Source organism: Humulus lupulus, chromosome 9 (assembly GCF_963169125.1).
Source record: "Humulus lupulus chromosome 9, drHumLupu1.1, whole genome shotgun sequence".
Classification (NCBI taxonomy): domain Eukaryota; kingdom Viridiplantae; phylum Streptophyta; class Magnoliopsida; order Rosales; family Cannabaceae; genus Humulus; species Humulus lupulus.
This window is the reverse complement of record NC_084801.1, coordinates 44,528,265-44,540,806: the sequence shown is the minus strand read 5'-3', so window position 1 is coordinate 44,540,806 and position 12,542 is coordinate 44,528,265.

The following is a 12,542-nucleotide window of genomic DNA, read 5'->3' as shown; positions in this document are numbered from 1 at the left end:
ATACACATGCTCTCAGCATGTTCTCCAGTATCTAGATAGTCCTCTAAGACTGACCATCGGTCTGAGGATGATAAGCTATACTGAACTTCAGCTATGTACCCATCGCCTTCTGTAAGCTTCTCCAAAACATGCTAGTAAAGATAGGGTCCCTATCTGACATGATAAACCTCAGAGTCCCATGAAGGCGTACTATCTGTCTCACATAGAGATATGCATACTGGTCAATCGTGTAATTTTTCGTCACTGGTAGAAAGTGAGCTGACTTTGTATACCCCCCCTCCCCACCCCATGAAATCCATCATGATATCCTCCCACTTCCAATCTGTGATAGCCCTGTTGGCCTTTGATGCTCTGTCTTGACCTACTAACAGGTCAGGCACTTTACCACGTACTCAATCATGTCCTCTTCATCCCAGACCACCAATATAAAGCTTTTAGATCCTATTACATCTTCGTGGTGGTTGGATGTAGAGAATAAGGGGTAGTATGAGATTTATCCAGAATCTCCCGCCTAATCCCAGTGTTCATCAGAATACAAATACGATCCTTGTATCTCAATAAACCCATGTCTGACATTGTATAGTACCTAGCCACTCCAACTAGGTCACCCCCTCTAATCCTTCCCAACTGTGGGTCACTCAACTGTCTCTCCTTGATTCCCTCCAAAAGAGTAGACTGAGAGGTAATGTTGGCTAACTGGTCCACTACTAGCTTAATGCCTACTCTAGTCATATCCTCTGCCAACTCCCTAGATATATGCCTAACATTGTACAACTGTCTTAGACCCTTCTGTCTTAAAGCATCAGCCACTACATTGGCTTTCCCCAGGTGGTAAAGGATCTCACATTCATAATCATTCACCAACTCTAACCAACACCTTTGTCTCATGTTTAGGATATTCTGGGTGAAGAAGTATTTCAAACTCTTATGATCAGTGTATATCTCACACTTCTCACCATTCAAGTAGTGCCGCCACACCTTCAGTGCAAAAACTACTACTGCAAGTTCCAAATCATGTGTGGGGTACATCTGCTCATACTCCTTCCACTGACGTGATGCATAGGCAATCAGCTTCCCTGTCTGAATAAGGACTCGACCTAGACCCTGCCTTGAGGCATCACAATAAAACATAAACTTGTCCTGATCTGTAGGAAGACTCAAGACTGGAGCGGTGATCAGATTCTTCTTCGGTCTTTGGAAGCTATCCTCACACATGTTTGATCACATAAACCTCTGATTCTTGCATGTCAACTCTGTCAGTGGTGACACAGTCTTTGAAAATCCCTCCATATATCATCTGTAATAACTTGCCAATCCCAAGAAACTTCTGATCTCTGAAGCATTCTTCAGCCTTGGCCAGTCTCTGACTGCCTCAACCTTTACTGGTTCTACCATAATTGCATCCTTACTGTGTATGTGACCTGAGAAAGTCACCTGTGGTAACCAGAATTCACACTTTATAAACTTTGCAAACAATCTATGCTCCCTTAGCCTTTGTAGAACCAACCTGAGACGTTGCCCATGTTATGCTTCTTACCGAGAATATACCAGAATATCGTCGATGAAGACGATCACAAACTGATCCAAGTAATCTTTGAAAACACTATTCATCAGATCCATAAATGTTGCTAGGGCATTAGTCAATTCAAATGACATCACAAAAAACTCATAATGCCAATACCTGGTGCAAAATGTTGTCTTCAGCATATCTTCCTCCTTGATCCTCAGCTGGTGGTAACCAAATCAAAGATCTATCTTGGAGAATATTGTCTTACCCTGCAACTGATCAAGTAGATCATCAATCCTTGGCAGAGGATACCTGTTCTTTATAGTTAACTTGTTCAGTTCTCTATAATCGATACACATCCTTAGAGAACCATCTTTCTTCTTCACAGAAAGAACTGGTCCGCCCCATGGAGAGAAACTGGGCCTAATAAAACCCAAGTCTAGTAACTTTTGTAGTTGAACCTTTAGTTCCTTCAGCTCTGCTGGAGCCATCCTATAAGGTGCCCTAGACATTGGCTCTATCCTTGGCGCCAATTCAATCACAAACTCTATGTCCCTGTGTGGAGGTAACCCTGGTAGATCCTGTGGAAACACATCCAGAATCTCACAAACTAATCTGGTCTATCCTGGTCCCACTGACACAACCTAGGTGGTATCTACCACACTAGCAAGGAATCATATGCATCCCCCCTACAATGGGGTTCTAGATCTAAGTACATATATTATAGATATATGGGGTCCATGCACAGTGCCAACGAATACAAAGGGAACCTCACCCTCAGGCTAAAAGGTTACCATCCTCTTTTTGCAATCTATTGTCACCCCATACTTGGCTAACAAGTCCATACCAAAGATCATGTCAAAATCAGTAATAACATACTCTATCAGGTCAACTGACAACTCTCTACCATCCACTGCCATTGGTAACGACCTGACCCATCTTCTAGAAACCACCAACTCCCCAGTAGGCAACAATGTTCCAAAATCCAATGCATAGTATTCCAATGTTCTACACAACCTATCGATCACCCTACTATATACAAAGAAATGTGTAGCCCCTGAATCAATCAAAATAGAATAAGAAATGTCCACACTAGCACATTTTGGATTATGTTAATGTCGCTACTGAAGGTCGAGCCTCAGCCTCTGATTATGTTAATGCGAACACTCAAGCCAAAGCCAAGTTATCCACCTTCTTTAGCTCTTCCTTCTTATCCCTTGGGCAATCTTTCTTGAGGTGCCCAACTATACCGCATAAAAGTAGGCCTTTGCGTAACACTCCTCCAAATGACATCTCTTACATCTAGCACATTTTGGATAAGTCCTCCAGCTCTCATTGTTGCCTTGGCGGCCAACTTGTATACCCCGAGGCCTCCTATCTGGGCATGGAACTATAATAGTATCTGGGGTCTTCCTCTTCTGGTCACTAAGGCATCTACCTATACCAGCACCAGTAAAGGGAGGTCCCACCTTTCTACTGTCCCTTCTGGCCGCGTTCTTGAACTATATCTTGTTTTTAGCGCCCTCACCAGTAAAGGCCTTCTCCACTACCTGAACATAAGTCGTCACTCCAGGTATTCAAGTAATTTTAACATCCCAAGCTATCATAACATTTAGCCTTGGAACAAATCTCTCCTTCACTATCACATCAGTTGGCACCAAGTCTGCAGCGAACTTGGCCAACCTAACAAATTTTAGGGCGTACTCTATAATAGTCATGGTGCCTTGCACTCGATTGCTGAACTCATCAGCCTTTGCAGCTCCCGCTGCATCATTATAACATTTCTCATTGAATAGTTCTCTTAATTTCTCCCAGCTCAGGGTCTTCATATCTTTGGTTAGGATACCACTTCCCGCCAGATTCAGGTGTCTTCCTGAAACATGAATGTGGCACAGGCCACTCCCATGATGTTCAGGATGAAAGTGGTCATACCCATCCACAGTGGATCTAGCCCTCCCTCAAAGGTAGGATGGTGTGGTTTCCTGAAACGCTCATAGAGAGGCTCCAACCTATTTTCAGCCATTGGTCATTGTTGTACTACTGGTGGCACAACAGGTGTTACAACCAGTGAAGCGTTCCCTACTGGAACATGTTGCTGCCTCAACATACATATTTCTTCATCTTGCCTCTATATCTTAGCTTGCATATCAGCAAGCACCTGTTGCCAATTCTCAGGAGCTGACGGAGGGCTCTGACCCTGATCGTTATCTCGGACTTGAATTGCACCACTGGCTGGCTCATTTGATTGCCCTGGAAGCATACTTCCCAGTCTATCTGCAATCAATGACTCGACACGTTAAGCTTCAATATCGGTGCCCATCATCAGTCCCATGGTCCAAAACTGAACAATTAAGCATACACATGCCATAACAGTGCTAATAAATAGTTCAAGAGCTTTCACATATTGAAATCATGCTAATAAGCAAGTCAATTTATATTCATGCTCAATCAGGGTGCTAATAAGCACACTCTTCTGAATATTCATAGTATAAATAGTGCTAATAAGCACATTCTTATCATATGCATAATAATCAAGGGCCAAGCCCTATCAGTATAACTCATGCACCCTAAACAAGCATGCAAATAATACATTGATATGTCAATTAAGCAGGTAACACAAATTAACATAAATAGTTACCGAACCCTTAGTCGAGCTTATCTTCAGCGACAAGTGTACATGTCCAGCCAATCTTCTAGAACTAATAAACCTAAACTGCTATGATACCAAGTTATAACATCCTCATAATCAAGGACTGTTACACTAGGTAATTTAAATAGTGCTTAACTCGCTAAATGAGTCATTTGAGTTTAAATCGTGTAATTAAAACTAACCACAGGTTTCGGTACTAAAAATTTCAGTCAAAATCAATCATTTCATTAAAAGAGTTTAACTTCCATACATGGGATCTCATCACAGGTTAAAATGGTTACAACCCAAAAAAAGAATACAAAAGCCAACCTAGGCAGCAAAATGAGGGTCTAACCCTAGTTCCAATTGATAGCCTCAGTTGTGGTGGACGAGCAGGCCTCGTATGTACACTCTTCCCCTGAAGTTCTCCAACTCATGGCTGGTCTAGATTTTCCTTTCCTTTACCTGCACTATTTAGCACCCGTGAGCCAAGGCTCAATAAGAAAACATAAACATGCTTATAAGGAGTACATTATCAGATCACAGATTCATAACTAGCATGCCAGCAGTAATAACCCTACTCATGCATGTAATTAACATAAATAAGTTATTATAGAGTCACACTAGGGCTTAGTGCCAATCTTTCATATAACAAACCTTAGAGTTGGTCAAGTAGGTGTGATGCTTAACATTCTAGACGACCTTAGAGGTGTTCAAGTATATATATCGCTTCAAGGTTGGCTTAACCCTATCGGCCAGCATTCAGAACACTATTACCATCCTCAGCTTCTAAGCCAAGCCTTTAAACTCTCGACTCATAAGCAAGCCCCTCCAACTAATAAGTTGAGCCTTTAAACCTTTGACTGATAAGTCTAGTCTTAAACCTTCGACTGATAAGTCAAGTCTTAACCTTCAACTGATAAGTCGAGTTCCTTTGAACCGGTTATAACCCTTGACTATTAAGCCAAGCCCTTCATCAAATAACATTGATAAATATTTGGCCTATAAGCTGAGCTTCCCCAATCAGATATACAAAACAAAAGTTATTACATAACATAGGTAAATATAGTGCATTTAATATGATTAATAAAACATTCTCAATATAATGTTAATCCTGTATTATAATCGGGCCAAGCCCTAAACGCAGACCGGGTGTAGTGTATATTAAGAACGACCCGGTTCTGAGCCCTTAGCGATAAGCTAGTCACAACCATAATATATAATCAAATCAATAATGAGCGAACAAAGGCTTCCAAACCAAGTACCAGCCTTCGAGACATCAAATTCTACTAAACTGGGTAGTAGGATTGATCCTGAGCCCTTAGGTTTGAGTTCTTGCACTCAACACCTTCCCGGGGCTCAAAAACGCTTCAAGCGTTGTGGCTCAAAACTAAAGACCCCTGCCCACCCCAAGTCAGAGAGCCCAAGGCTCTCCTCTGTTTCCACACGCACCAAGGCGTGCCACTATAGGCGTCGCAACTCAAAGGGCTTACATCACCTGCTTCTCCCTGCGTTCATGAAAGTCGCGATGCCACAAGAACAGGGTTGTGACTCGACATGAAAACTTTGAATTCTCCCCATTTTCCTCAAGCCAAATCCCTCCAAAAACCTATCCAAACATATCTAAGTCCTAAAAGTAAGGTTCCCTATCGATTCAGTAGCTCAATATCATCTAAACCCAAGCAAAAGCTTGGCCAAAACCTCATCAAATTTCCAACTCAGAACTGAGTTTCTAAAACTACAAAAACTCAGCTAAAAACCAGAGAAACACAGAGACTTAGAGCTAAAAATTGTTACCTCAGTTGCCCCAATCGACGCTAGCTTTTCCCCAAGCAATCCCGAGCCTAGACTAGCTTCGATTCCTCTTAGATTGTAGAGAATTCCCAAGGAATTAGGAGAAAGTGAGTATGCCAAGAGAGAGAGAGAGAAAAAATATTGAGAGAGTGTGAATGTGCCACGTGTTTTCTATTTATGAGGTTACTTAGAGTTCAAGTAACTCTAAGAAAATCTCGAGGGCTCTGGGTACCGAAACGTCCCCAAGGGTAAGATAGTTGTACGCCCTGGATTTCCCACGGGCTGTTTAGCAGGACGATCCTCGGACTAAACATGATTTAGCCCGAGGCTCCCACAGGCCAGAGGCTTTATCTTCAGGACGGGCCCTTTCTAGCTCGAGGGGATGGAGTTTCCTGCTCCCTCTTGTTGTTCCAGGAGCTGGGAACAACATCCGGCGACCACTGACGGATCAGCTCGGGTTATGGATTGCTCCGGTAGCGAGCTTCTCAGGAAGCTCTGACCTTATGGGAAGTCAACACGCAAGATAAACGTGCATAATCCTGCCATCACGTGTCCGATATCCCCCTGACTTCTCGGACACGCCGCAGGAACGTGCGTATTCAGACACCCACGGACGGGTTGGGCCGTGCGGCCCATTATCTCCTTCCATACTGATTAGACCACACTTGTGTGTCAGGTTTAGGAAGTAATCATGAATATCACAGACTTGATATGACAAATGGTAAGGTCACGGGATGACCTCCCTACTAATTTCCAGGTGCCTTCTCCTATAAATATGGAGACCTTGGGAATTGATAGGGGTTGGAAAAAATAGTCTTGTAAGAACTATATATTTGGTAAACCAATTACCCAGAAAAGATCAATAATATTGACTAGTGGAGTAGAAGGATTTTTAACCTTCGAACCACTTAAAAACGTGTTTAAGGTCACCTAGTTCTTTTCACAAAGATTTCATATCTGCGGCGGTTCTACTTTTAAGTACTAATCTCTTTCTCTTCTTCTCTTAATTACCTGTTGCCGAAGAACCGCGTCAACAGTTTGGTGCTTTCATTGAGAGCAAGTCCAATTAGTACTACCACAAACATACAACTATGGTGACCTCTCGATCCAAACATGGCAACGAGACAGAACAGCATGATGGGCAGGAGGCCCGCCATGTTGCCCTCCCCGAGGAGCAAGTTCCTGAAGTCCAGCAAAGGCCAGGAAAGCAGCCGGCCGGCCAAGACGACACTGGTAGTTCGACGCCCCGGCCACCTAATCCGAATCCAGGTTATTATACTGCGGTGGAGATGGAGAATGCTCAACTGAGGAGCCAGCTAGCAGCAGCTGGTCAGCAAATCCAGGATATTCTGAGTCGACTACCCCCTCTCACAACCAACGGTAACGTTGGAGAGAGGCAAGGCGAGGCTCCTAAGTCTCGCCGGAGTAATCGATCCAGGTATAGCCGTTCGGGTAGACTCCCTGCAGCCAACTCCACCCCTTCATCACGCCATCAAGAGGCGAACTTCAGGTTAATGCCTCAGACCGAACCGCAGCAGTACAGCCGTTCGGTTAGGACATCAACCCCTAGCTCTCAGCCTTCCTCGAGGACACCCTGAAGAGATAGGGGAAATTCCCAAAGGAGGGCCGAGGAGATCCGGAGACGTCAGCCCGTCCCCGAAGAGCGTCCAGTTCCTCGTCCAGATCGCCCAGCGCGAAACCATCAAGCTGGCAGGGCCGAGAGGCCCCCACCAAATTTAGTCCGTCCAGACGGCACTAGGATCGCCTCTCCGGTCAGGCATCCTCCTTCTCCCATCAGATACCCGTCTCCTCAGCCCGTCCGAGACATCCCGACCTACATAAATAGTAGGAGAGACCCGCCATCGGCCGGGCCTTCTCGGCGCAGCAGGGTTCCGGGGGAAGGATCAGGTCGGAGCCGCCAAAGACGCACATCGAGCCTGTCCAGCAGGAGTCACTGGACCGGTAGTGCACGGAGTGATCTTTCGGGAGGAGACCTGCGACAGCGACTAAGTTCAGCACAAAGTCACCATAATACCCATGGAGGCGACCTTCGAGATCGCCTCAACTCTCACAGAGAGGGTCCAGTTAGGGATGGTAGCCAGGCCCGTTCAGTTGGGGTCCGATCCGAAGTACGTAATGGCGGGAATGCCCCAAATGACCTATCTCCAGATAGGAGGGGCAATAACCCGCCTAATATGTACAACGGGTCCGGAGCTGTTGAACAGCCCCGGAATAACCCAGGATCTCAGGACAAAACCCTAGAGCGCTTAACTCAAATGGAGGAGCTGATGAAGAAGCTCCTGTCAGAGAAAGAAAAAGATGAATATGATTCAGGGGATGAGATGGAGCTCTTCGCCCCCAACATAGCAGCAACGGCATACCCTTCTGGCTTTCGTATGCCTCACTTGTCAAAGTTCAACGGGGATGGAGACCCATCTGACCACTTAGGGATGTTCAACACCCTAATGATGGCTCATAACATCGGGCCAGAGGCTCGTTGCTTGATCTTCCCTTCCACCCTAACTGGACCTGCCAGGCAGTGGTTCAAACAAAGTAAAAGGCAGTCAATCAGCTCCTGGAAGACCTTTTCGGCTGACTTCAAGAGGGCATTCCGCGCATCTCAGGCCGCCAGGGTCCAGGCCGACTCCCTAGCTAACGTGAGACAGCAACCTGGAGAAACGCTAAAAGCCTACTTGAGCAGATTTGCAAATGTCGCTGCTCGAGCCAGAGACGCCGACAACAGCTCCAAACTCATGGCTATGAGGACCGGGATCCTAGTAGGCGGAGATCTGTGGAAGGATATTCAAAGGAGGGGGGTCAGCTCAGTTAGTTAATTCCTTAACAGAGCCCAAGAATGGATAAACTTGGAGGAAGCTGAAGCTTCAGCCGCGGGGACCAGCCAGGTCCTCGAGAAGCCCGCTGGGGCGGGAACAGAGATCGTAGTAGCGACTCCCGACGTCACGCAGAGCAACCAGCCCGGTGGCGGCAAAAGAAAAGGAAATGGTGAAAACGTCCAGCACGGTCAAAAGAAGAATAAGTCCGTGGATAAATTCAAGCCCGTGTTCACAGTGTATACCGAGCTCACCCAAACCAGAGAGAATATTTTCCTGGCCAACGCTACGCGAGTCCCCTGGAGAAGACCGGAGCCAATAAAGCACCCTAAGGGAAAGAGAGACGCTTCCAAATTCTGCCGTTTTCATAACGACGTCGGGCACAATACCGACGACTGCAGGCACCTCAAAGATGAAATCGAGACTCTCATCCGAGCAGGTCCGTTGGCGCAATACTCGCGGAACAGGGTCCCCACAGGTCGACCCGCTCCGGAGATCCCAGCCAGTCAACCTGGACCTCGAGTAGATCAGGACGTCCCTCCCCCCGTGGTCGAGGGAGAGATTTCCACCATCTCTGGAGGGCCACACATGGCTGGCACGAGCAGAGGCACCCAGAAGAGGTACATAAATGAGTTGAAGGCCCACAATGGAGGGGAGTTCGTCCCGGAACAACGTCAATCAAAACAACAAAGATTAGAGAAACAACCAGTCACTTTCACGGAGGAGGACGCGGGCCATGTCCAATTCCCTCATAACGATCCCTTGGTCGTAGCAGTCCAGCTCGCCAACCGGAGAGTAAGGAGGGTGTTAGTGGACAATGGGAGCTCGGTGAATCTCCTATTCCATTCAACCTTAGAAAAAATGGGTCTGACCGTCTCCGAGCTAAAGGCAACCTCGATGATGCTATATGGTTTTTCAGGCGAAGGGTCAGCAGCGATAGGAACGATCGAGCTGGTGATCACCCTAGGCGACGAGTCCCGAACAGTGTCCAAACTGCTCGAATTCGTAGTCATTGACTGCTCCGCTGCCTACAATGCAATTTTGGGCCGACCAACGCTCGTTGCTTTCGAAGCCATCACATCCGTCCGGCACCTCGCCATGAAGTTCCCTACTTCGACAGGGGTCTGCACTATCAAGGGCGATCAGCTCGCTGCCAGGGAATGCTACAGCATTTCCATGAAGGGAAAATCTAAACCCGGGCAGGTGGCGATGGCCATTCAGGATGAAGAGGAATCGCAGGGACCCAAGGCGGCCCCTGAGATTAAAGAACCACGAGCTCCTATGCCACTCCTTAGACTTGATGGATGAGAGGCGAGAGGATTCACAACTCCAGCTCGCCCATTATCAACAGAAAATCACTCGCTACTTCAACACTAAGGTCAAAAGACGTGCCTTTAGCGTCGGCGATTCGGTCTTGAGGAGAGTTTTCCTGGCCGGGAAAGATCCCAAAGATGGGGTTTTGGGACCAAGCTGGGAAGGACCATACCAGGTCATCGAAGTCATCAAAGAAGGGACGTATAAATTAGGTCGACTTGGTGGAGGGGCGGTCCCGCGGACTTGGAATGCAATCCACCTAAAGAAATATTATCAATAAACATTTGTAAGACCTAGAAGGTCACCTTCCATGTATAAATAAAAATCCAGGTCTCCTTAAAGTAACAACGAAAGACCCTTTCCCAGTTACTTGGGGGGCATAAGGTACCCGGATATATCCAGGTCTCCTTAACGACTTAGGTGTTAATTTTTATCTATGGATAAGAGTTATCACAAACTAAGTCCTATCCTGGTCTTAACCAGGTCATAAAACTTGGAAGTTAACAAAAATTTGTTGACCGTGGTTCTTCTTTAAAGAGCCCGGGATACGGATAAAAGTTGACGCGATCTGAGTTTTTTCAAAATAAGCTCCTGGTCTTAACCAGGTCATAAAACTTGGAAGTTAACAAAAATTTGTTGACCGTGGTTCTTCTTTAAAGAGCCCGGGATACGGATAAAAGTTGACGCGATCTGAGTTTTTCCAAAATAAGCTCCTGGTCTTAACCAGGTCATAAAACTTAGAAGTTAGCTAAAATTTGTTGACCGAGGTTCTTCTTTAAAGAGCCCGGGATACGGATAAAAGTTGACGCGAACTAAGTTTTTTCAAAATAAGCTCCTGGTCTTAACCAGGTCATAAAACTTAGAAGTTAGCTAAAATTTGTTGACCGAGGTTCTTCTTTAAAGAGCCCGGGATACGGATAAAAGTTGACGCGAACTAAGTTTTTTCAAAATAAGCTCCTGATCTTAACCAGGTCATAAAACTTAGAAGTTAGCTCAAATTTGTTGACCGAGGTTCTTCTTTAAAGAGCCCGGGATACGGATAAAAGTTGACGCGAACTAAGTTTTTTCAAAATAAGTTCCTGGTCGTAACCAGGTCAGAAAACTTAGGAGTGAACTAAAAATTTGTTGAACGCGGATCTTATTTAAAGAGCCCGGGATACGGATAAAGTTAACTCGAACTACGTTCATAAAAATAAAGAGATAAATTATGACCAAATGCATAAAAATATATATGTAAAACTGGTTGAGCAAATTGTCTCGAGGCGGAAACGCCTCACATAAAAAAGAGAATTACAATAAAAAAAAAAAAAAGTGTTCAAAATACGAAAACAAGAAGCATCCTAAGCCCCATCAGCTGGCCCTTTGGAGGTCGCGGTCTCACCCTGCTCCGCCGCGGAAGAGGCCTCTCCAGTCTCCGATGGAGGAGCCTCCTTATTCAGGCGGGCTTGAAGCCGCGGCAACAGGAATGCCCAGAGGTCCGGCGGCATGAAGGAGAAGTCCGCGTCCGGATTGTGGGACCAGCAGTGATAGAATAGGTCCTGTAAGGACTGCTCCGACACGACCCGCTCGTCTTTCAGGGCGGCCTGGGAGGTCTGGACTTCGGCCTTCGCCACCTCAAGGTCTGCCCGCGATGCGGCCAGGGAGTTTTTAAGCTCTAGGTTCTCGGAGCGAAGCTTCTCTAGCTCGGATGCGGCCAGGGAGCGTTTAAGCTCTTGGTTCTCCGAGCGGACCTTCTCTAACTCGACTTTTGAGGCCGCCAAGGCGTCTCTCGCCTCCTGAGACTCCTGGAGGGCAGTCTGGCGATCTGCTTCCAAACCCTCGAGCTGGGCCTTGGTCCTAACGATGCCTCTATAGGCGGCAGCCATGCCTTGCAAGAAAAGAGTGATAAATTAGCAAACTGGAAGGAGAAAGGCGGCGTGTGAGTGTCAAAGCCTTAGAAGAAGGGGGCACTTTACCGTTAAAGTCATGTCCATAGCGGACTCTATAACTCGGACCGGGCTCGTTGTTTCGATGGCCCGGAGCTCCTTCTCCCTGATATTGTAATAGTGGCTGACGGCGTAGCTGGCCGACTCGTACACCGTACCCCGAAATGCTTCGGGCATCTTCTCCAGAGCCCGGGGGTCGATCGGGATACGCACGTCCGGGGCTACCGCGGCCAGATTCCCGACCTCTATTACCCCGTCCTGGCCGGCCAGTGGAGATCGTTGGGGTGGCGGATGCATGAGTCCTGTCCTGGCGACAGGGAGGTTCGCCCCCGCGACCTGGGATGACGGGTCTCTCTCCTTCTCCGTAGCTGGGGATTTGGTGGAGACCCCGGTCGAGCTCTTGGACTCGCGAAGCCTCTTTAACCTCGGCCCCGCTGGGGGATTCCCACCAAACACAACGCCCCGCAGACTATTCCCGGGCTGAGACATCTCTTCTGCCAAAGAGCAAAAAACACGGTTATCAGCAATCATACAGAAATAAA